This window comes from Vulpes lagopus, chromosome 3 (genome assembly GCF_018345385.1).
Source record: "Vulpes lagopus strain Blue_001 chromosome 3, ASM1834538v1, whole genome shotgun sequence".
In the NCBI taxonomy this organism is placed as follows: Eukaryota; Metazoa; Chordata; class Mammalia; order Carnivora; family Canidae; genus Vulpes; species Vulpes lagopus.
In genome coordinates this window covers 21,548,787-21,573,748 of record NC_054826.1, presented here as the reverse complement: position 1 = coordinate 21,573,748, position 24,962 = coordinate 21,548,787, and the positions used below count along the sequence as shown (strand labels likewise).

At 45.8% G+C, this 24,962-nt stretch overlaps 1 long non-coding RNA gene across 1 annotated transcript; it reads right to left on the bottom strand.

Annotated features, from left to right (window-relative positions):
• Positions 1 to 335: 335 nt before the first annotated feature.
• On the bottom strand, positions 336 to 21,561 carry LOC121488338. The gene is made up of 5 exons (XR_005987028.1): positions 20,489 to 21,561; positions 4,830 to 4,964; positions 3,732 to 3,921; positions 3,501 to 3,623; positions 336 to 1,029 (listed from the first exon to the last, which is right to left on the bottom strand). It is a non-coding gene; the product is annotated as an uncharacterized LOC121488338 (long non-coding RNA).
• Between the last annotated feature and the right edge of the window lie 3,401 nt (positions 21,562 to 24,962).

Genomic DNA, 24,962 nt, shown 5'->3' with positions numbered 1-24,962 from the left:
GCCACCCAGGCGCCCGCAGGGGTTTTCTACGGTAAATGGCAACACCAGGAACTGCATCTCTCTCCCCAAAGACCATCTTGTTTCTCCCTGCCCTTCCCTTAATCCACTCCTGGGGAATTCTTCAAACCTTCGGCAGCGGCTCCCGGAAGGACGCAATTTTCCCCTTAATCCTACGGGGCTCTGAGGCACTTTGCAAGGCAAATAGGATCCGCCCCCCGGACTGGGACGGTCCTTCGCACGCCCCGCCCCCCAGAGCAGCGCCCCGACCTGAGCCCGGTGCCCCCCCCCGCCCCCCCGCCCGCCCCGGGCCGCCTGCCCCGGCTGGGGGAGCTGCCTCGCGGGGCGCAGGTCCAGAGCCGCTCCTGCCCCCGGGCGCCCGGGCACTGCCGGGGGCTCAGCCGCCCTCCTGCCGGCGCCCCCAGGCCTGCGGGGACCCGCGCCGCGGTGCGGGCGGGAGCCCCGGGCCGGACCTGCCGGGGCCAGAACCGCGGCCGAGCGCGCGCGTCCAGGCCCCGACGGCCACAGAGCTGAGGGCACCGCGACCCAGGGACTTCCAGCACCTTGGCCCGGGCCCTACAAGGAGCCTGCGACCCGCCCCTGGAAGTTCTTCCTGCAATACAGAACGTTCCTTATTTTTCCTCTCCTGGATGACTTACAGATTCTTTTAAGTTAGGAGAAAAACGCTCTTAATGGGATCTATGATATGCCAAGGACTTTCACCTCTACTTATAGTCGTCATGGTTCTCTTACCGCATATGTATACAGCAATTGAACCCTCCTTCCTACTTTCCAGGGTGGGCTTACCTCTCAGAGGGTGGCATCAGGCGCAATAGGAATATAGGTGGCCTTGGGGCAGGAAGAGCTGGAGGTGAACTAGAACACTTTTCCGAAGTCAGAGGTATTATTGGCGAGGGAGGGAACAGCAGAGGACACCTGGTCAGGGGTCTGTCTCCCTTGAAGCTGAGTGTGACCCTCCAGCTGAGTGCGGAGAGCAGATGTCAGCGTTCCTTGAAGGTTTTGGAGGATGCACTAGCAAGGGGGAAGGTACAGGTTAAGTTTAGGGGGATAAATAGAAAAAGGAAGATCTTAAGCCTTGTGCTATCTGAATTGACAGCTGTGGGGTTCCAGGGCATCAGCCCCGGGTCAGACAATTCTAGCAGCTACAGAATCCGCCTCTCCCGCCTTCTCTTGGGACCTGCCTTGTACCAATATCCATATGGACTCTAGTAAAGATCCAGCAAACGTGAAGGCTCCTGAGTGCAGCCATTTGGCGTGGTGAGGCTGTGGCCTCCGAGTCTTAGGTGCTGCAGAGAGTTACTCTTTCCTGTTGGTGTCCTAGGAGAAAGATTTCTACTTCTTCAGTCCTGCAGCCTGCACACTACATGAAAATGGCTGGGCTGGGAGATGTGAAAAAGCTTGTAGTAAGGACACGTTTGTCTTTTAAACTTTTCTGTCCCCGCAGATGTTAGAAATCAAGACCCAGAAAATGGGCGCTGGCATTAATTTAGTCTTCCTATGGTGACATTTCTCCTTTCGCACAGACAGTTCTACATTTCAACACAAACCATTCTTGACTATGATGAGGTTATGTCCCAATAAACTCATCATAAGCTGAAAATACCAGAAGATGAAAACGCATTTTATACGTCTAACTTACTGAACATCACAGTGGAGCCAGGCCTACCTTCACTGTGCTCAGAACACTTCCATTAGGCTACAGTTGGGCAAAATCATCTAACACAAAGCCTCTTTTATAACAAAGTGTTGACCCTCTCACATAATTTATTGAATGCTATACTGAAAGTGAAAAACAGAATGCTTGTGTGCAAACACGTATGAGAACAGAATGGTTGGAAGCACATGGGTTCCTGACCCTCGTGATCATGGGAGCTGTGGGGGTCACTGTCCAGCATCACAAGAGAGAATCGTACCATGTATCACTAGCCTGGGGAAAAAATTCAAATTCATAACTCAAAGTACAATCGCTATGGAATGTGTATCACTTTAGCACCACCATAAAGTCAGGAGATCATAAGCCAAACCACCGTAAACCACAGATATCTGTGTAGAAGAGCCGAAGTCTTACGATTGCTTCAAAAACTAAGACAAAGCCACATTTGCCTTGCCTGCCTTACAGAACTGAGTAAGCACACTCGGTCGCTGGATTCAGAGAATGGAAGTAGGTGGTCAGGGGCACCTGGGTGGCTCAGTGGTTGAGTGTCTGACTTGGTTCAGGTCGTGATCATTGGGGCCTGGGATAGAGTCTCACATCAGGCTCCTGCTGGAGCCCTCTGCCTGTGTCTCTGCCTCTCTCTTTCTGGTCTCTCATGAATCAATAAAATCTTTAAAAAAAATAGTAGATGGTCAGAGAGGAGTTGGAGTGGTTTTGTGGTTTGGATGTAAAGGGAGCTTCCCCATCTGATTGGCCTCCCTTCCTGTCCAAAAGTCTCTCTGTCTGCTCTTCTTCCCCTCCCTCTCATTCAGATTTCTTTTAACGACAAGGAGGCAGGTTGGCCTCCACAGTATGGAAAGACATGAGTCCCATAGGGGAGGAGTGGCTTTTACCCTGCATCAGCCCTGGGACTGCCAGGTTTGAGGGCCCAACAGAATCAAGTTGTGGACAAGGATGGGAAAGATCAAAGAGGACATGAGCTCGGAAGACAGTGAAGCATGGGAATCCAGGCGCAAGAACTAGAAATTGCAAAGAAAAGAAAATCTCAGGGAAAAAAATTGAGATGAGAGAGGAAATGATTCAGGTATAGAACAGTTTCAGAATATGACGGAGAAAGGCTGACAGAAAACAATAGAATGAGGAAAAGAAAAAACAGCACCATAAAAGGGCTATTGTTGAAAGAAATTCAACAACAGGAACTGGATCCTGTGCGTCTCTGGGATTGCAATTGTTGAAAATTAGAGTTGTATAGATCTTGTTCCCCTGCTACCCCTGCTGAATTTCTGAATTTCCACTGCCCCAGACTCGTCTACCTGACTATGTATCCCAGGGCCCAGAGCAGCTATCTGCCTTGGGCACTGAGGAAATCCCAGCCAAGAGAGCATGGGTGGCTCAGCGGTTTAGCGCCACCTTTGGCCCACGGCGTGATCCTGGGGTCCCCGGATCGAGTCCCACGTCGGGCTCCCTGCATGGAGCCTGCTTCTCCCTCTGCCTGTGTCTCTGCCTCTCTCTCTGTGTTTCTCATGAATAAATAAGTAAAATCTTTATTAAAAAAAAAAAAAAGAAATCCCAGACAGTGTCCCTTCAGCCTCTAGCTATGGAGAACCCCAATTCCCAGTGGCCACAAGCGAGGTGACCTGCTGTCAGAGCACTGAGGTGAAGTGGAAGGCAGTTGTGGCCTGGACACAGGAACACCACATCACCAAGCCTGGAAAATGTGGACGTTATGGGCTGCGATTCCAGAATTGGCATGCTTGCTTACAATCCCTATTTCCACTCTGATGAATTGTCCTCTCCACAGTGGCAATGGTGAAAGCAAGCAACTTACAACAGTGTCCAGTTCTGTGTACATGTTCTTGGGATAGCCAGCATTTCAACTGGAATGCTTTCCAGTTTCTGCAAGCTGCCACACTGGTGCCCACACAGGAACATTTGCAGAGTGCCCGGAACACTGGAAGAGAGGACAGACATGCCAAAACCAGACAGATGACTCCAACTCCCATGGACCTCAAATCACTACCTGAAGAGTTGGCAAAGCACAAGAATCCGACAGACTCACTTCCAGGTATACTTTCCTGGCCAACCTGCTCCAGCTGGTCTATAGAGAGCTTGAGAGAGTCCTCAGAACCGGGACCTTATGAGCACCTCCTTCCTCTGGGGCCAGCTAGAAGAAGACACTGCCAAGATTCCTCCATCTGCTTGGAGTGGGTTGACTCCTCCTTGTCTTCCTGCTTGTGGGCAGCTGCCACCTGTCATTTGACAAACAGGAACTTTGAGATCTCAGCTTGGAAATCTTGATTGTATCTTCCTTAAAAATATTCTCAATAAAAGCTCTATTATTCTTCTTATTGGATCTTCCTCTTAAAAAATTATGGCTCAATTAAGATATCTCCAATTTGCTCAGTAATGATGTAAGAAGTTTTTGTCTTTGTTGTCTTTATAAAATTTTTGTTCTTTTTTCAATAAAACTGTACACAAATGCCAGCATCTTTTTGTGTGAGTGTGTGTGTGTGTGTGTGTGTGTGTAGGGGAACTGGACAGCTGTTGGAAAGGGATGCAATTTAGGGTCAGTGTGTATCTCAATGGAGGTCTTATCTGGGGTCCATGACACTCTGGGTTTGAGCAGCAGGAACAACCAAAAATCACCTTTGGATAGGGACTATCAGTGAGTGATCCTGGTCATTAACTGGAGCAGCTGCCCCTTGCTGGCCTCAAAGACAGCCCTGAGATTTGGCAGATAGGACAATAGATGAGAAAAGGGAGTATTGGAAAAATACAATTAAGAGGTAGTCCTTGGGCAGCCCGGGTGACTCAGTGGTTTAGCACCACCTTCTGACCAGGGGGTGATCCTGGAGACCTGGGATTGAGTCCCATGTCGGGCTCCCGGTGCATGAAGCCTGCTTCTCCCTCTGCCTGTGTCTCTGCCTCTCTCTCTGTGTGTGTGACTATCATAAATAAATAAAAATTTAAAAAAATTTTAAGTAATCTCTATGCCAACATGGGGCTCAAACTCACAACCCCAAGAATAAGACTCCCATGCTCCACCGACTGAGCCAGCCAGGCACCCCTTTCTTTATTTTCTAAGATATCACACCATGTTTCCCCCTGTTACAAGATTCTCTGCACCATCCTTCCTGGAGCCAAGGCTCTAACTTACCCAGGAAGTACTGTTTACTTGATCTTTCCACAGAGAATTGAAAAAGCCTTGCTTGTATCCACCTATTAAACCCAGGATGATATTATTTCAGTCCTGTTACTTCAGTCAATTCCAATTTCTTCGATTAGGGCTAGCCTGTAAAATGTAAATCATACTACTTTGAGCAGTTGATATATGCTGGAGACACTGGTGTGCCTTTCCTTAAATACTTCAATTTTTTTGGTTTAATTTTTACTTCTAAGAAGTGCAAGTTAAAAAAAAGACAATTGTTGAAGATAAAAGATTGCCAGAAATTCCATCTTTACTTTTCACTTTTAACCTTACTGTTTATTTTCTTCTTTCCAAATTAATAACTGATCACCAGGAAAGGGGAATGAAATGTGGATAAATAGCCCCTGAATGGACTATGGTAGATAGTCTACAATCCTCCTTGCCAATGACCACGGACAGAGATGGGAGCACAACTTCTTATTAGCAGCTCTAAGGTCAAAAACTTCTTAAAACCTAGTCTTTTGATTTCACAATTCGGTCCACCAACTATGAGGTAACAAAACAGATCTGAAGTAAATATATATTAAGCTCTTTATTACAATCATCACGAATATTTTTTTAACATCATGAATAGTAATGCTACGGTACAGAATGCTACCCCAGACCAGGATGGTCACAGTTATAATATCTCAGAATATGCACCTTCTAGTCCATCTAAAATCCTCTGCATTCTATCCTAAAGCACAACTGTCCCTAATATTTCACAAATACTATTGAGGTACTATGTATCTCCTAGTTATATATAAATATGAAATTATATTATACATTAGGATTTTAAGATTAATCAATTTAGCTATATGTACGACTTGTTTTTCCAATTGCTACACACCGTGTTCTAGAATGAATACAGGACATTTTACAGAAATCTCACATTTGCTTCCAACCCCTCTCCCTCACAAACAATATCGAAATGAGCAGCATCTTGTAGGAATCCCCAGGGACCTAGAGGAGACCCTTTCTGTGATACGGGTCCAGGAATGGGGTTTAGAGGAACAAAGGACACGACCTTCCACAAACACTGCCATCATGCCTTTCAGACTTAACAGCAATACCAGCCTTTTGACAGGCCTATTCACTTCAAATCCTTACCACCAGAGCAATGAGTCACCCATGTTTCTAACTTGTGTCTACTTGATAGTTTCATAGTTTTATTTAGTGTGTTACATTCTCAAGAATGATTTGCAGCTTCTCTCCATGTTCACTTTAGCCATTCTATATTAGCCTTCTATTTAGTGTCATCTATCACTTTTCATGTATCCTTCAATGAATGGAAGCTTTTCTTCTTTCCATAAACTGTCCCTTTTCCCAGCCATTGTCCATAGTGAAGCATGTCGGGATTTCCACATTAAGCTACCAACCTTCTTCTCATCCTTTAGCCTTAGCTGTAGGAGGTTCTCCTACTGAAGCCGATCCTGAAGCACGGTTCTCACCCAGGAGCTTCTCTAATAATTTCTGACTCTCACTAACAGTGGGACCCACGAACAGGGGGATAGAATACAGGCTACATGGCCCCTAATTAAAAGGAAACACATCACCACCTATGAAGTATTCTTGTCCCTAAAAATTCAGTCTAAATGCAATCACACCGCTAAATCTAACAATATACAAGAGTTATGAGGGGGACTCCTCGGTGGCTCAGTGGTTGAGTATCTGCCTTCAGCTCAGGTCATGATCTGGGATTCAGGATGGAGTCCGGCTTCGGGCTCCCCATGGGGAGCCTACTTCTCTCTCTGCCTTTGTCTCTACATCTCTCTCTGTGTCTTTCATCAGTAAATAAATAAAATCTTTTAAAAAGGAGAAAGAGTTATGAGGAATAAAAGAATAAGCAACACATAGCAATCAATCAGCCAAATCCAGAATGTGGACAATTGTACAGGATATATTACCCTGCTTTTTCAGAAATGAAAGGCAAGGGGGGAAACAGGTGGACTGGGGATAATAAATCAAGAGTTTGAAGAGACATATATTAACTATATGCAGTGCACGAACCTCCTTTGAACCCTCATGTAAAGAACTCAAGTACAAAAAGATACTTTTGAGGCAACTGGGGAGAATTTAATGAGTACTGACTACTAGGTGATATTAAAGAATTCCTGTTAAAATTATAAGATAATGGCATTATGAACAAGGTCTGATCTGTTTTACTTGAATGCTACCGTATTGATGAGTTCAATGAAATAATGTCTCTGATCTGCTTTAAAGCATTCTACCTGAAATCTGGGACACGTGAATCAAACAAGATTGCCAAAGGTTGAAAGTGGTTAAAGACTGTAGCAGCTGTGTGGGCCAAGACCTATACCTACTACTTCACTGCTTTTCCTGGAAACCATGGCTCAGAGAGTTGCATCATCTATATTTACAAAACTGCCCAGAAAGTAACAAACGGTGAGATAGAAGAAATAGAACACCCAGATGCCTGTGATATTTATATGCTTGCTTTGAATCAATACATCGTATTACGCCCAGCACACACTTGCCAAATTCTTTAAGCCCTCCATTCCATTATTTTTTCCTGATCCATAAATGTTCCATCCACCAGGGTTTGAGACTTACAACCCGGGGTATTCACTCTTTAGCACTACACATGCCTAAGGGGTATTTCATGGCTTCAGGAAAAGCAGAACACCCACCAATACCCATATTTGATGGAGTATTGTCAACATGGATAGAACTCTCCAGCACAGCGTTTCTGAAATCAGGTCCCTGTAGGTTCATAACTTGGAATAAATATTCCACGCTGATGAAGGACCTTGATAGTAGGGGTAGCTATGCTAGTGTGAAGGGAGGAATACATGGGAACTATCCCTCTTTTCTGCTTAATTTTGCTGTGCCCTAAAACGACTTTAAAGAAGAAAGTCGGGGTGCCCAGATAACTCAGTGGGTTAAGTGTCTGCTTTGGCTCAGGTCATGATCCCAGGGTCCCAGGATCAAGCTCCCCATGGGGCTCCCTGCTCAGTGAGGAGTCTGCTTCTTCCTCTCTCTATTCCTCCCCTCTCTTGCAGTCTTTCTCTCTCTGTCTCAAACAAATAAAGATAATATATTTTTTTTAAAAGAAGATCTATCAAAATGAACAAACGTGTTTTGCAGGAAAGAGTTGGGGAAAATTATGGTACATCTGAAAACCCAAAACTGTGTAGCCCTTCAAATAAAATGAAGTAAATGATTTTGAAAAGCTGTCCTCCAGTACCACGAACCCAGCACTGGGTGGGCTGCCGGCTCCAACACCAGGGCTTGGAAGAAGTGGAAAAGCCAGGCTGGAGAGGAAAGCGCTGTGGCTAAGCCACCAGGTTCAGGTAAAAGGGGGCAGAGTTCCAGGATCCCTGCCTGAATGGACATCAGGTCACAGGACTCTCAGCTTCCACCAGCAATGACCTGTCTCAGCGTTTCTGGGTCCCATTCAGCCACATGGTCTAGAGAACTCCCTTCCCCTGGATCTGCTATGGCCCAGTTGGAAACTCAGTATCAACTCCCAGGTAAGCTTATATAGGTGGCTTTTCAAACTGCTGGTAGTACAAAGAAAGTCTCCAGATCTCCCTTATTCTCAGCAGTCTGAGGTCTTTGGCTGAACCTCTTCTCAGTACCTGGATGCTGCAGGCACATTCTTGTATCATGTGCAGTGCGACAGTAACCAGGGTTCCCACCTCTTGCGGGCAGACAACCAAACCCTCTCAGCAAAACAGATGAAGCTGTCATCCATCAGGCTCCTGGATGGCAAAACAGTGTCTGGGCCAAGAGAGACAAGGAAGGAGCGGTCTTCCAGTCTAGCACTTTTAATGAGCAAAAACCCAATGCTGAAAACTGGATTGCTTCAGAAAGCCTGGCGTGGTGAGAGGAAGCAGGTAAATATGCTCTTTCTGCATGACATTAACCAAAGCAAGTTCAGGAAAGCTTTACAGGTCTCATTGGGTCATAGCATTACATGGTCATAGCAAGTTTACTTGCATCTTCTGAGAAGCAAAATGAGACAAAGGAACAAAGCCTTCCAAGGAAGATATCTACACCTGCCCTTCCTCTGTTGAGCCAATGCCTGGAGATTATTCTGCATACACTCCTTCCTCTTTCATTCATGAATACCTGTAAATGCCTACATTATGCTACATGGTGATCAAGGCCCTGGAGATACAGTGATTGATAACACAGATGTGAATTATGTGCGATGTGCCTGACACATTCATGGGAGGAAACAAGCAGGAAACATGCTGACAAATTTAAAAATATATATGTGTGTATGATAAGTACTATCAAGAATATTATACAAGATAATTGGAAAGAATGTAGCTGGAGGGTGCTATCTAAGCTAGGGCAGTCAAGGAATTGTCAGATATGGCGGTGTCCTTTCAACTGAGATCTGAATAATGTAATGGAGGAAGCCATACAAAGTCTGAGAGAGGTGTTATCAGCAAGAGGGAATATAAAGTACAAGGGCTCTGAGTCTAGAACAAGTTTAATACAATCATGAACAGATAGAAAGCAACTGGTGACCCAAGTGGGAGGTATCTGGACTGGAACCATCCTGTCCAAGAGGGCCTCTTGGCCTCCAGGCAACCATAAGATGTGATTTGGATGAAAGATGGAAATTTCAATTCAGTTTCAATTGATTGCTGACAATAAGACTACTCAGATATATGATATTGATCCAGTAAATTATGAGATTGGCCAGATATGTACCCAAGAGATTGGTAAGGGAGATCCAACCAATTGTGTGTAAGGGTGTGTTTTTGCATTTTCTTCCTAAGTGTATCAGATTATATTACCCCATATCATTTGGGCTGCTTAGTTTCTAAATTATGACACACTAATGTCTTCCAGGACAGAATAGAAAAGAAAAAATGTGTAAGAGCAAAACATTGTAAGTGATCTTTCAAGGAAACTTTCACACTCACTGGAGACCAGTAACATTTTGATTTAAGAATAAGTGTAACTTTAGATTGTATAAATCAAGATTCCCTAATAAAATCTCCTGTCACAGTGAGTAGTTTCTGGTTTGGGGAGTTAGATGAAACCAAGGCTGCTCAGCAGGTTTCTACCTTGGTAATGTGAGTCCCCACTGCGAAACCCCACTGCTCTGGGTGTGACAGCCCCCCAGGTACCACCCACTCTGTACAATGCAAGTGAAATACACTGTTCACGCCTGGGAGATACATTTCTGCTCCTTAGCCCAGGAAATGCTGAAGCCACTTTCCTGGGGTCACCACTGGAATCCTCAGTGATCCCTTGCCAGTTGGGCTTACTCTTGCTCTCAGGGTCCATCCTCCAGACACCTAGAGACCACCCCTAGGAATTCACATTGCTCAAGAGAGTTCGATTCTTGTTTTTAGGGAAGGCTTCACACGTGCCAATGTAAGTATTTTTTGTCTCTTCTTTCTCTAGACATGACGTGGCAGTCAATTGTGGAGGTTCACTTCTCTGGATTTAGCACTCCAGGGGGTGCCTCTTTTGTTCCTGGGTTTGTTTGTGGGGGGTTTCCGGTGGAAAAAGGTGGTTTTAAATTTTTTTTTTTATAAATTTATTTATTTATTTATTTATAATAGTCACATACAGAGAGAGAGAGGCAGAGACACAGGCAGAGGGAGAAGCAGGCTCCATGCACCGGGAGCCCGACGTGGGACTCGATCCCGGGTCTCCAGGATCGCGCCCTGGGCCAAAGGCAGGCGCCAAACCGCTGCGCCACCCAGGGATCCCAAGGTGGTTTTAAAGCATGGGGCAGTGTCCTCCAGCAGAAAGAGCTGCTGCCATTGAACTCTTCTGAGGCCACATTATTTTTCCCCATATCTTACCAAAAATGTACATCAGTTTTTAATCTTCCTTAAGAGCAAATTGAATAGGTTATATATCCACTAGTAGCCACGTGATTTTGGATACGTCTCTCCAGGTGGGAAAGTATTGGTTGTTTTTTTTTTTTTTTTAAGATTTTATGTATTTACTTGGGCAGCCCCGGTGGCGCAGCGGTTTAGCCCCACCTGGAGACCCGGGATCGAGTCCCACATCGGGCTTCCTGCATGGAGCCTGCTTCTCCCTCCGCCGTGTCTCTGCCTCTCTCACACTCTCTCTGAATGAATGAATAAATAAAATCTTTGAAAAAAAAAGAGTTTATGTATTTACCTATTTGAGAGAGAGTAAGTAAGAGTGAGAGAGAGAACAGTGGGGAGAGGAGCACAGGGAGAGGGAGAAACAGACTCCCCACTGAGCAGGGAGCCTCACGGGGCTCCATCCTGGGGCTCAATCCTCAGACTCCATCCTCAGACCGGATCCTAAGACTCCAGGATCATGACTTGAACCAAAGGCAGATGCTTAACGGACTGAGCCACCCGAGGGCCCCTCCAGTGGGAAAGTGAATGTGAATGCTTGGCCGTGGTCACTAAAGCACACAGAGGTGTGGGGTGTCCCAAAGGGGAGCTACATTACCAGACTAAACACTTGCTAGCAGCCCCTCATGCAAACAAATTACTCAGATTCTGCAAAGCTACATTTCCTTACCAGTAAATTGTACATAATAATAGCTAAATAATAAATACATAAATAAGATACTAAAAATAAAACTTATAATATAGTACCTATCATATATCCATTCTTCATAAATATCAGGAGAATTCTTTAAAGTGAATAGCATTAGAATTCTTTCATTTTTTAGTTATCCTTAATATTCTATCATCAAAATAATACATATTTCTTTCCAAATGAAATAAAACAGGGGGATCCCTGGGTGGCTCAACGGTTTAGCACCTGCCTTCGGCCCAGGGCACGATCCTGGAGACTCGGGATCGAGTCCCACATCAGGCTCCCTGCATGGAGCCTGCTTCTCCCTCTGCCTATGTCTCTGCCTCTCTCTCTCTCTCTCTGTCTCTGTGTGTGTGTGTGTGTGTGTGTGTCATGAATAAATAAATAAAATATTTAAAAAAAAGAAATAAAACAGTAAAGTATAAAGTGAAAGCAGAAGTCCCATCCTCACTTTTCCTACCTCCCAAATGACAAGCAACCACAATGGATATATTTTGGAGGCTCTCTATAATTTTACACAAATGTAAACATACTATTTTTACTTCCCTCCTAAGAAATCCTATTATAACAGGAATCAACAACTTGTCACTTATCAATATTTTGGATATCTTTCTTTCTTTATTCAAAAATACTGTCTCTGGGCACAAGGTGGCTCCATAGTTGAGCATCTATCTGCCTTTGGCTCAGGTCATGATCTGGGGGTCCTGAGATGGAGTCCTACATCAGGCTCCCAGCAGGGAGACTGCTTCTCCCTCTGCCTGTGTTTCTGCCTCTCTCTGTGTCTCATGAATAAATAATAAATAACTTTTTTTTTTAATTGTGTCTTCTATTTAAAGCAGCATGGTAACCCAATTTATAAACTGTACTCTAAAAGACTTTCCTAGATGTAAACTGATCTAGAGAAAACAAACCTCTTTAAAATTAGTTTACTTATAGGGCACAATAATGGTTCAAATTAGAACCAGAATATTTACAGGAGATTTGCTGTATGCACCACATTACACCCTTCCTGTCAGGCAGGTGGAACCACAGCTGCCACCTACTTGTGCTACCAGGGTGAGAAAAACAACTGTGGTTTTCCTCTTATGAAACCTGCATTTTATCTGATCTCTTTCTCAAAAACAAAAGATTAGCAATAAGAAGGCCGTCAGACAGCAAGACCTTCTCACCAAAGCTGTCACCTAAGATCCGAGAGATAGGACAACATGATGGGAAGAGCAAGAGGGGCAAAAAATCAATCAAGAAACAAATGTTCATATGGTTTCAGTCATATACAGAATATAAGAAATAGTGAAAAGGACTATCAGGGAAAGGAGGGAAACTCAGTAGGGAACAATTAGAAAAGAAGACAAACCATGAGAGACTCCTAACTCTGGGAAATAAACTGAGGGTTGAAGAAGGGGAGGCAGGTGGAAGGATGGGGTGACTGGGTGATGGGCATTGAGGGCATTTGATGAGATGAGCTCTGGATGTTATACTGTATGTTGGCAAATTGAATTTAAATTAAAAAAAGAAAGAATTAAAATTTAAAAATTAAATAAAGTTTACTTAGAACAGAACCACAAAGGCAGCCCGGGTGGCTCAGCGGTTTAGCGCCGCCTTCGGCCAAGGGCCTGATCCTGGAGACCCAGGATCGAGTCCCACGTCAGGCTCTGTGCATGGAGCCTGCTTCTCCCTCTGCCTGTGTCTCTGCCTCTCCCTCTCTCTCTTTCTCTCTGTGTCTCTCATGAATAAATAAAATTAAAAAAAAAAAAAAAAGAACAGAGCCACAGAAAAGAAAGAAAAATAAACGTTCTGCTGCTAGGCCTAGGATATTTTCCCTCAGAACCTGTCTTGAGGGACCTCCTGGTATCTTCAGATAGCTTGTCATCTGCACCAGTGTTTCTTGAATTTCCTCTCTCCCACCAAACACACAAACCAGATGAGGCCTTGTTTGGTATCTGTCACCTTGGGAACTCAGAGGAGGTCCAAGGAAGAGGAGTCTCTGCATTCCCAGGATGGGGCAGCGGGCAGGTGGGAGGGAGTCCAGTGACCATGGAGGCCCAGACAGCTGGGCTATGTAGGCTGATGGTTTTAGAATTAGAAGTCTGCTGTAGTCATTCTTCAAATTTCTCACCTCTTGACTTTCAAAACTTACTTTATCCCTTCCGCTTCTTTGTCCTCATTAAGGAAAACAGGGTTTGGTTTGGTTTGGTTTTTAATGATTTTATGTGTTCATTTGTGAGAGAGCACATGCACACAAGTGGGAGGAGGGGCAGAGGGAGACAGAGAGGGAGAAGCAGATTCCCCACTCAGCAGGGAGCCCGATTCGGGGCTCAATCCCAGGACCCCCGGGATCACGACCTGAGCAGAAGGCAGAGGATTAACTGACTGAGCCCCCCAGGGACCCCGGGAACAGGGTTTAATTATAGTTCCCACCCTAGCGATGTGTTTAGTGGGTGCACTCCCTTAGGCATACATGCAGCACCGTGTAAAGTCAATAAATGTTAATTGGGATTTGATGCCAGTTGCTCTTTTCCAGCAATTTTGGAAGGGCAAAGTGTCCAACTCTATTAGCTCTGTAGTACTTGAATGCTCCGGGCTTTCTTCCCCAAGAGCTATTTCCAAAACCCTTTTCATTCCTTTCTTTTCTGATATATCCATCCCACCCTTTCCATCTTTCCCTGTCACCGAGAATCACCCTCACTGGTCTGAGGCTGTCGCTTATCCTGTCACTGTTGGCCTTTCTTGGAGAATTGGAAAGCATTGTTTACGTCCATCTGTTTGACTACAGGTTGATATTCCTGTTACTACAGATTCAATTCTGATTTCTCCAACAGTTAGCTGTGAAACATACATTCTAGCACCTGAGGAATTGAAGACATTGAGGTACGTTGGAGGTGCTGGGTGCCTTCATTTAAATACAATAATTTTTGGTTCCAAGGATTGTATGTAAGAAAAGTGACAATCACTGAAGATAAGAGTTTGCCAGAAATTAGAGTTTCTTTTTCCTCTACCCTTTCTGTTGTTGTTTCCAAAACACTGACTAATCAATGGGGGTTGGAGAAAGGGATAAATAGCTACCCTATAGGGGCAGCCAGGGTGGCTCAGGGGTTTAGCACCTGATCCTGGAGACCCGGGAGTCCCATGTCGGGTCCCTACATGGAGACTGCTTCTCTCTCTGGCTCTCTCTTTCTCTTTTTTTCTCTTTCTCTCTGTGTCTCTCATGAGTAAATAAATAAAATCTTTAAAATAAAATAGCTGCTGTATAAACTGAGAAAAGAAAGTATTCAACAATCCCGCTTGCCAATAACCACTGATAGCCTGTGAAGTACAGTTCTATAATGTCTCACTAGAGATTCTAAAGTCCAAAATTTCATAAAGCCTGAATTCGCCCCCACCCCACACACAATTGGACCCCAGACTATTTTGCATCTGAAGCCAAGTAGATCTGAAGCCAAGTGAAGGTGTATTATGCTCTTTATTTCTCCCAATTAACAGAAATAGTGATACTTTCCACAATGGAAATACCATGTTACAGACTGGTACCCCAGGCAAAGGTGCTCAGGGTTCTATCAGGATGGGCACTCACTTGCCTGTCTAAAATTTTCTACATTCTGAATTTTACACCAAACATGCCCTAAGTATTTCTTAAAAACTGTAGAGCTTCCTGTATTTTTTCTAGTTATATACAAATACTTTATCATGATCTGTGATGCCTGGGTATCTCAGTGGTTGAGTGTCTCCCTTCGGCCCAGGGCATGATCCTGGAATCCCAGGATTGAGTCCCACATTGGGCTCCCTGCATGGAGCCTGCTCCTCCTCTGTGTCTCTGCCCTGCCTTGTCTCTCCCTCTGGCTCTCATGAATAAATAAATAAAATCTTCAAAAATAAAAGGAAGACTGGGCAATACATAAGGGTTCCCTGTACTTTTTTCTCTATTTGTACGTAGAGTGTGTACTTGAATTTTTCCAAATAACATTTGGAGGGGCACCTGGGTGGCTCCATGGTTGAGCACCTGCCTTCGCCCAGGGCATGATGCTGGGGTCCTGGGGTCCAGTCCCCACATTGGGCTCCCCGCAGGGAGCCTGCTTCTCCCTCTGCCTATGTCTCTACCACTCTCTCTGTGCCTCTCATGAATAAATAAGTAAAATCTTGATAAATAAAAATAAACAAATAATAAAATAAAATTTTGAAATAAAGAAAGGACCACATCCAAAGGTGTCTGACACATACCAGGATAAATTCATTCAAACTTGAGCATTCAGACAGTGTGTTTATGATGTATACATCGTGTGCAAAATAGATACATATGCAAAATATTTTCAAAAATCTGTTTGAGCTGCCAATGTCAATTCAGTAAATTTTAGCATTAACATGCTAGGATTACCTTGCGTCAGGATTCTCCCAGAACTTTAAGCCGAAGGTAATCCAAGGAGACACTCTGTCAATATTTACACTCAAGTCTATTGCCTCCTTGGCTCTGATCTGCTATTCCTGTTATGTACTTTTACGAATGCACTTTGTCGGTACTTGATGCTGATCATCCTTTTTTACTGTTTCATTATTCCTCATCTATTATTAAATAACTGCCTATTTTTCTGAATCCGTGAAAAAAAAACATATTCAGTACCATTTCTTTCTGGTCTTTAAACACATAGCCTGATGCACATGGAGTTGGCTGTACTCAAGACACTAAGGTCTCTCGACTATGCCTTTGCACTCTCACTAGCTTGCAAGGTCTGTGAAGGCTGTAGGCACTTCTTCATCTTTGTGTGTGTGGCTCCCATCACAGCACCTACAACAGGGAAGACTATCCCAACTTGCCTGTTAAATGTTGAGAACCATCAAATTTCATTACGGTAAACGCTAATATCTGAACGAGAAATTCCATTTGTGTCCATCAGTGTTGTGTACACTGACTCAGATGAAGAACGTATTACAACACAATCTCATCACGGTTAAGAGAAGTAAAAATAACGCACTTACAGAATGAGTACATCAAAAAAGTTGCCATTTTACATTTGGTCCCATTGAGATCATCATTCTGTGCGTTGTAAAATCAGTAATAATGATATTAGGAACAACTGAGGAAATTATTTTTTGCCAGACACGGCCTAAACTTTAACGAGTACTATCGAATGCATTCATGAAAGCTACCTTGTAAAACAAGAACAAATTTGGCTTCCTTTTCACATATTATACAATAAGGCCTAGAGAAATTAGAAAACTTGCTGAGAGTCACTTGTTTAGAAAGACACAGAACTCATCTTAACTCGGCCTTCCTCTGGAGCCTGAGATCTCGGCTTCTGGCTGTTACACATGCACACCTTCTGAAGGCCTTTCAATTTAGCAACTCAGACATAGAAGTCAAAGCTGGGAGAGGGAAAGACCCCACTAGGACCTGGGCAACTACCCCTTCCCTGCTCCTCACTGACATCTCAGATCATCCCTGAGGGGCTACCGGCCAGCATTGCTCTGCTGGCAGAAGAGGTATCTAGTCTCTGCTCCAGGATGACCAGTAGAATTCTGAGCTGTAATAATCTCTGTATAAACCAGGGTCCCCTTAAATTCCTGTCCCCCAAGCCCAAAGTACTTATTTTCAGCCACTATGCCAATCTATCAGCCACAGAGTTTGACTCAGGATAATTTCAACCAACATGATAGGATTTTATGCTAATATCTCTAATTCCATCTTAAGTTGCACTTTGCTCCTAAGCTTCTTGTCACCATCCTGCTTCTTTCTATCCATTTAGGACTGTTCAAGAGGCCAGGAAATCACTAAACCCCATGGGCTGGCAGCTTCTGAAGCCACCGCCAAGACTTCAACTGGGAAATGCTTTCCCATCTGTGGGCTGCTATGCTGACACTGCCCAGTAACAGACGTGGAGAGCCTGGAAGACCCGAAGCGGGGCGCCCCCACCCATCAGGGGACCCATGAGGAGGGGCACCTGGGTGGCTCAGTGGTTGGCCATATGCCTTCAGCTCAGGTTGCCATCCCAGAGTCCTGGGATTGAGTCCTACATCCGGCTCCCTGCGAGGAGCCTCCTTCTCCATCTGCCTATGTCTGCCTTTATCTCTGTGTCTCTCATGAATAAATAAAATTTAAAAAAAAAGGAAACCCACGAGTAACCCAAGGCACCCCCAGACCATCCAGACCCACTGAGGAGCCTGTAGCCACCTGCCCCTTTGCGGGAGGGGGGGAGGGGGGTTCCTTGAGACTGCTTTGTACATTTTCCTCTTTTTCTCAATTCCCACAGAAGGGAAATTCTTCCTCCCATATGTTCCTGGTTTGTCTATTGGAGAAGGACCAGGGTAGGGGTGGCTGTGGGGATGCTGTTTCTAGGCAGGACTCTTGGTCACCTGGCTTTGCTGGTGGGGGGGCACCCAGCCATCAGAGCCACAGAGGTCAAAACGACCCTGGTCAAACTTGCTCTCAAGTACTGGGCCTCCAAGAGGTCCAGCAGCCAGCAGCCCCAAGGACTCCATTTAGCCAGGGACCTTCCTGCTCCACTGTGCTGGCCCTTCTCTCCAACTTCATCTCAGGGGCCCACTGATCACTTCAAGTTGTTATGCTGCATCTATAGTATCTATAGTATCTCTCACTTTCTTTTTTTTTAAAGAGATAAATTAAGGGAAGAACTTTCTTTTTTAAGATTATTTATTTATTCAGAGAGAAGGGAGAGAGAGAGGAGCAGAGACACAGGCAGAGGGAGAAGCAGGCTCCATGCAGAGAGCCTGACTTGGGACTGGATCCCGGGTCTCCAGGATCACACCCTGCAGGTGGCGCTAAACCGCTGCACCCACCAGGGCTGCCCATCTCTCACTTTCTAAAAGCCCCAGGTAAGCTTGGGCTTCTCAGGGCCAGGGTTCTGTCTCTCTCTGAGGTGCAGACAAAAATCCCAAGAAGTGCTCCTTCGGTCTCACACTCTCCAGATCTGGATTTGTAATGTGGGCAATGGAGTTCACAGACAGGAAGAATCCTGGGGTGCTGTGGGAAGGCAGATGTGGCCTGGGCAAGGGGAAATAAATCACAAGCCACCACCCTTGACAGTGTTGCCTTTATGCCCTAAGGTAAGGAGTGGGTGTGCTGGCTTCAAATCCCCACTCTGGATTGCTGGTCTTCCAAAGCACTCCACCTCTTTATAGGAAAGAGAATGGGATTAGTTTATTGGCACCTTTCTGGGGTTCAAAGAGAACTGTGACTTAACAATTCCCAGCATGGTCATCAGTGTTAAGTGTGTGCTTAAGTACAATAACTCTTGAAATCCTTCTTCTGCCATTTCTCTAGAACAAGAAAATTCACTGGGATTTTGTGCTGTGTGGTATGAAAGTTCCGACTCTCTTGCCCTGGGTTAATTCTCTGCTTCCTTCACCTCACCTCTTCAGTTCCAGGATCCCACCCTGTGCCCACCCTTCCCTCCTCTCTGTCAGGATTTCCTGGGCCACCATGGCTGATGTGGATGCTGTTGCTAGACCCCTGTGAACATCACGTCTGCAGGGAACTGCAAAGTACCTGCTTATCCATGTCTCTTGGGCCATAGGGTGATATTTTGGCCTTTTCAGTCTTTTAAAAAAAAATATATTTAAGGGGATTTTTTTTCAGTAAGAGCTAGCTCATCTAGGAACTGTTAGTTAGATGTGTGTTGGAGACATTAATTACTCAAAGTCTTTCGTTTTCTTTTTTGGCCTTTTTTTCTTAGGAAATGTGTTTAAGAAAAAAAACGAGTAAAGATGGGATATAAATTATTGTTCAGAATTGTTTCTTTATCTCATCCGCAACTTTTTCTGGAGTGATTCCAATACAACACTTAGTAGAGGGAGGGGGTTAATAAGTAAAACACATCTTGAATTCATTGAGAGAATAATAGTCCCCTAAAAAATCTCTTATCACTAGCTGGTCAAATTCAGAGTATAATCCACATTTCAGCAAGACTAAAATCCTAACAGTTAAGCCAACCTACGGTGCAAAATGTAAATGGGACTGCAAAATTCACAGGGCAGCAAATCTACTCTGAATGAAGTTCATTCTTTTGCTAATGCCGGCTTGCACGAATATACTTAGGAAGAATCGGTTACCTGATGCTGTCCATCTATTTCATTCAGAAGAAAAGTTTTTAATGTGAAAACTTCACAACTTGCCTCCTTCGGGGCAGAATGGGATTGGGATCAGGATGAGAAACATAAAGTTGAGCTATCCTTTGCCTTATCACTCTCCGTAGGGGAGCTCTGCAGGAGCTGTGGTAGGGCAGCCTCTGGGACTTGCAGTTCTGCATAGGGTAAAGCCCCAAAGGGGCCATCACTCAATAGGAGAGACCCTCTACTCCCTCAACCCCTGGCGCCGCTGAACCCTCAGGGCAGGGCTGGGTGCGATACAAAGTCCCTGCTCTCTGGGGCCCTGGGAGGGAGGGGGATAGAGACAGAGACAGAGCCAAGCCCAGAAGAGGCCCCAGCTCCTGCCTGGACCTGCTAGGGTTCCAGTCCAGGAGGGGCAGGAGCCTGAAGCACCAAGGGGAGGGCTGGTTCTGTCCCAGCAGGCTATGGGAATTACAGAGGCCACCTTTGTGCAGCACGGCCTGGCGGCCCCAGGGGTCTCCCAAGACTGGGGTGCCAGTGGACCCTGGCTGGCTGCAGTGGGCCCCGGGACTCTAGCTCCAATCGGCCAGGACCTCCTGCAGCCAGGGACCCTTGAGGGCTTGCAAACCCAACCTGCCTTCTGGACTCTTCCTAAATTTATTTTTATTTTATTCGGTTTAGTTGTATGTTATTTAAATCGAATTAATTAACATAGAGTGTATTATTAGCTTCAGAGGTAGAGTTCAGGGGTTCATCAGATTCATAGAACGCCCAGGGCTCATTACACCCCCAGTTACCGCGGCTCCCCTCCCCCCTCCCCACCCCTCCGGCAACCTTCGGTTTGTTCCCTGGGTTCAGAGTCTCTTATGGTTCGTCTCCCTCTCTGATTTCCTCTTGTTTTATTTTCCCTCCCCCCTGCGAGGCGAAATCACCTCCGTTTGCAGTAAAGAGAATTTTCCAGGATTCATCTTTACAATTCATTGTCGCTCAGGGAATTGAAGAACTGTTTCTCCATTCCTTCTGCAAAATATCAGAGCCTGAAAAATCATTCTTACCGAGGGGCCTGGGTGGCGCGGTGGGTTCAGCGTCTGCCTTCGCCTCGGTCACCATCTGGGGGGCCTGAGGTCCAGCGCATTCGCCCGGGTCACCGTCTGGGGGGCCTGAGGTCAAGCCCCTTCACCCCGGGTCACCGTCTGGGGGGGCCTGAGGTCCAGCGCCTTCGCCCGGGGTCACCATCTGGGGGGCCTGAGGTCCAGCGCATTCGCCTCGGTCACCGTCTGGGGGGCCTGAGGTCCAGCGCCTTCACCCGGGTCACCGTCTGGGGGGGGCCTGAGGTCCAGCGCATTCGCCTCGGTCACCGTCTGGGGGGCCTGAGGTCCAGCGCCCAGGCTCCGGCTCAGCCCTGCTCTTTCCTCTGCCTTCCCCTTCTCCGTCACTCCCTCTCTCCCAGTAGATGAAGTCTTAAAAACTTCTGGCCCAGGCGAAGGCGCTTTTGCTCACGTTGGGCTGGGGGCTGCGGGGTGGCCCCACGGAGCTGGGGAGGAAAGGAGTCTGGGGGCGGAGGGGCCCGAGGACCCGGGGAGGCGGGAGGGGGCATCGCTGCCTCCTGGTGGGATCTGGCGGGCGTAGGAATCCTAAACGATCCCTTACTGGTCTATTTTTTAACGGGGGAGGGGGGGACCCAGAAAACAGGTTATCTGAGTCGGGCGAAATTGCCCAGCCTGTGCGCCCCTTGCGCGCACCCCGAACCTGGGACCTGGGCGGGGTGGGGGTGGGGGCCCAGCTAGCGCTGGGGGAGCCCCCTCGCCTCATGGCCCCTCTTTCCACTTGCTGAGTGCTGGGAATGTACTTTTGAAAGGTCACCCACAGTCCCTGGGCGGCATCAGAGGTGCCTTTTCCGCCTCCGTCCTTGACACCTGTGAGCACTTTGCTCCACCGCTCCGAGCAGCCGGCAGGCACGCAGGACGGACCGCGGTTCTAGCGGTTTCCTGCGGATGTGTGAGGCGGGTAGCTCCTTCCCCGCTCTCTCCCAGCTGGTGCATCAGGTAAATTACATCTAAAGCCAAAAGTGTTGTGAAGTGGCCATGTCTTCCAGCACGTTCTTCGTACAACAGCACTCATCCTGCTGTTGTCTTGTAGGGTGCTGGCCTGGGAGTGCTTCCCCATCCACTGTGGTCTCCCTTTCACCTGCCAGCGCCCACCCTTTGTAGATGGGCGGCGGGTCGCGCCACCTTCTCAATTACCACTTGGGAGCGCGCCTTGGTCGTGTCTGGCCACGCTGATTCTCATAGGCCCCAGTATTCCAGAAGCAGAGCATAGAAACAGGTTTCCTGCCCAGCCAACTGAGAACGGGTGTCTGCTGAAGTAAGAGGAAAACAAAGAGCATGGGATATCCTGGAAGCCAAGGAAACAGGCTCCCTAGGAGGACCGTGAGGATAGAGAAGTCTAATGGTGGAAATGAAAATCCCATTGTAGAGGTTTAGGAGAGGCTGGGAAGGGAAAGGGGGAGATGATGAGTATAGGTAGCTAAAGTGACTTCTTAAATATAAATTTATGTTTTACTGGTGTTCAATTTGCCAACATATAGAATAACACACAGTGCTCAACCCATCAAGTGCCCCCCTCAGTGCCCCTCACCCAGTCACCCCCATCCCCCGCCCACCTCCCCTTCCAACACCCCTAGTTCCTTTCCCAGAGTTAGGAGTTAAGGTGACTTTTCTGTAAAAAAAAAAAAAAATCTTATTTCCTTGAGAGAGAGACAGAGCACAAGGGGTGGGGAGGTATCAGAGGGGGAGAGGGAGGGAGAAGCAGACAGCAGGCTGAGCAGGGAGCCCTACTCCAGACTCAAACCCAGAGATCCTGACCTGAGCCCAAGGCAGCTGCTTAACCACCTGAGCCTCCCCAGCGCTCACGAAGCTGACTTTTTAAAGATTTTCTCTTGGAAATAATCTAAACTTTGCAGGAATAGAATATAGAAATCCAACATACCTTTTATTCCTATGCCTCAGTTTTCAATGTGCCACATTTGATCTCTCTCTCTGTCTCTTTCTTACTCTTTCTCAGTCTCTCAGGCACATGTACACACAATTTGCATGTAATATGTCCAGCTATAGGTTAAGGTTTCAGTGGTACCTTACTTAAGGCTCTTCCTTAAGTACAGTACAATTATCAGATTCAGGACATTTAACCTCTATACTATACTTTTATGTAATCTAAACTCCAGAGTCCAATTTTGTCAATTTTCCCAAAAATGTTTTTTTTTTTTAAGATTTTATTTACTGATTCATGAGAGAACCAGAGAGAGAGGCAGAGACGTTGGCAGAGGGAGAAGCAGGCTCCATGCAGGGAGCCCGAAGCAGGACTATATCCCAGGACCCAGGATCACACCCTGAGCCAAAGGCAAATGCTCAACCACTGAGCCCCCCAAAAATATTCTTAATGTCGTACTTATTCCTCCAGTTCATAATCCAGTCCAGAATCAAATGTTGCATTTATTTATCCTGCTTCTTCTTTCTTGTTTAAGACAGAAGAGTTCCCCACTCTCTCATGGCCTTGACAGTTTCTAGAATAGGGCCAGTTATTCTACTGAATAGTCCTCAATTTGGATTTGTTTGATGTTTCCTTACAATTAGATTGGCATTATGCATCTCTGGCTTGAATACTGTATAAGGGATTTTGTGTAATTTCAAAGCATCACACTTGAAAGTATACAATCTCTGTGTGCCTCCCACTGGCGGTGTTAACTCTCATAATGCCAACAAGGTGTTATATGATGTCTCCACTGCAGACTTACAATCCCCACCACCCCTACCCTACAACTAATAAGCAGTCTGAAGGCAGACAAGTTGAGATAATGCAAATATTCTGTTTTCATTAAAGTCCCCCCTCCATATTTAGTATCCTTTGGCAACTCCTGTCCAAATAAACTTTTAATGTACTGGTTGCAAAATGATTTTCCAATGGTAGCACTCTCTACACATTTGTCCAGTGGAATTCTGCTTTAAGAAAGATCTTCCCAGGTGTCTGGGTGGCTCAGTCCGGTTGAGTGGTTAAAGGTCTGCTTTGGGTTCAGGTCTTGGTCTCAGGGTCCTGGGATGGAGCCCGCATTGGGCTCCATTCTCAGCGAGGAGCCTGCTTCTCCCTCTCCCTCTGCCTGCAGCTCACTCTGCTTGTGCTTTCTCTCTTTCTCAAATAAATAAAATCAGAAAGAAAGAAAAAGAAAGAAGAAAGAAAGAAAGAAAGAAAGAAAGAAAGAAAGAAAGAAAGAAAAGAAAAGAAAGAAGAAAGAATCTTCCATTCTTCTCTTTCTGATTATCTATTTTAGAATTAGGGATCCCTGGGTGGCTAAGCAGTTTAGCGCCTACCTTAGGCCCAGGGTGTGATCCTGGAGACCAGGGATCAATTCCCACATCCGGCTCCCTGCATGGAGCCTACTTCTCCTTCTGCCTGTGTCTCTGCCTCTCTCTCTCTTTCTCTCTCTCTCTCTCTCTCTGTCTGTGTGTGTGTGTGTCTCATGAATAAATAAATAAAATCTTTAAAAAAATAAAAATAAAAACGGTTAGAAGTGAAAACTGACAGGAATGTGATGCTTTCTAACTGAATATAGAGTTTAAAGTGGTACACAGGCAAGGAAGAAGTGGAAGGACTGGCCAAGTGAGGCCATTCTGGGTAGTTCTAAGTAGTTTTGTCCATTAGAGAACTCACCTGTGTTTCAAGTGTTATGCTAGGCACACTGCCAGCATCATTTCTAATTTTCCCAGGCACTGGGCCCAATACACCTTTATCATATACATATTATTATTATGTTTGTACATATGAGGCTCAGATCATATGATTCAAATTCATATTAAAATCCACACCAATAAGCAAAGATATAGTGGTAGGTTTGAGAAAGGAAATGTTTAAGGCACCAGGGGAGTATAGGTGTACAGCCTGGCAAGTGGCAGGCAGGAGGGAGGATACTTGGGAGTGGGGAGACACCTGTCATTTGAGCAAGTGGTTTTTTTAATTTGGTACAACATTTTAAAGAACAATATAGAAATATTGATCAAACAGGTAGCATAAAGATTCTTATGAAGTAAATTTTCCTCTTGAACTGTTTTCTTTAAAAAAAAAAATGATCTTTATTTTATTTATTTATTTGAGAGAGAATGAGAGACAGCAGGAGCAGAGGGAGAGGCAGAGGCAGAGGGAGGAGCAGCTCCCCCACCACCAGCAGGGAGCCCAGTGCAGGGCTCCCTCCATCCCTGAGATTATGACCTGAACCAAAGGCAGATGCTCAACCAACTGAGCCACCCAGGCACCCCAAGAACCATGCCCCTATAAAAGTATTCCAACAGGGACACCTGGGTGGCTCAGCAGTTGAGCATCTGACTTCGGCTCTGGGCATAATGCTGGGATCCGGGATGGAGTCCCATATTGGGCTCCTGGCAGGTAGCCTGCTTCTCCCTCTGCCTATGTCTCTGCCTCTCCCTCTCTGTGTTGTTTCTCATGAATAAGCAATTTTTTTAAAATTTATTTATGATAGTC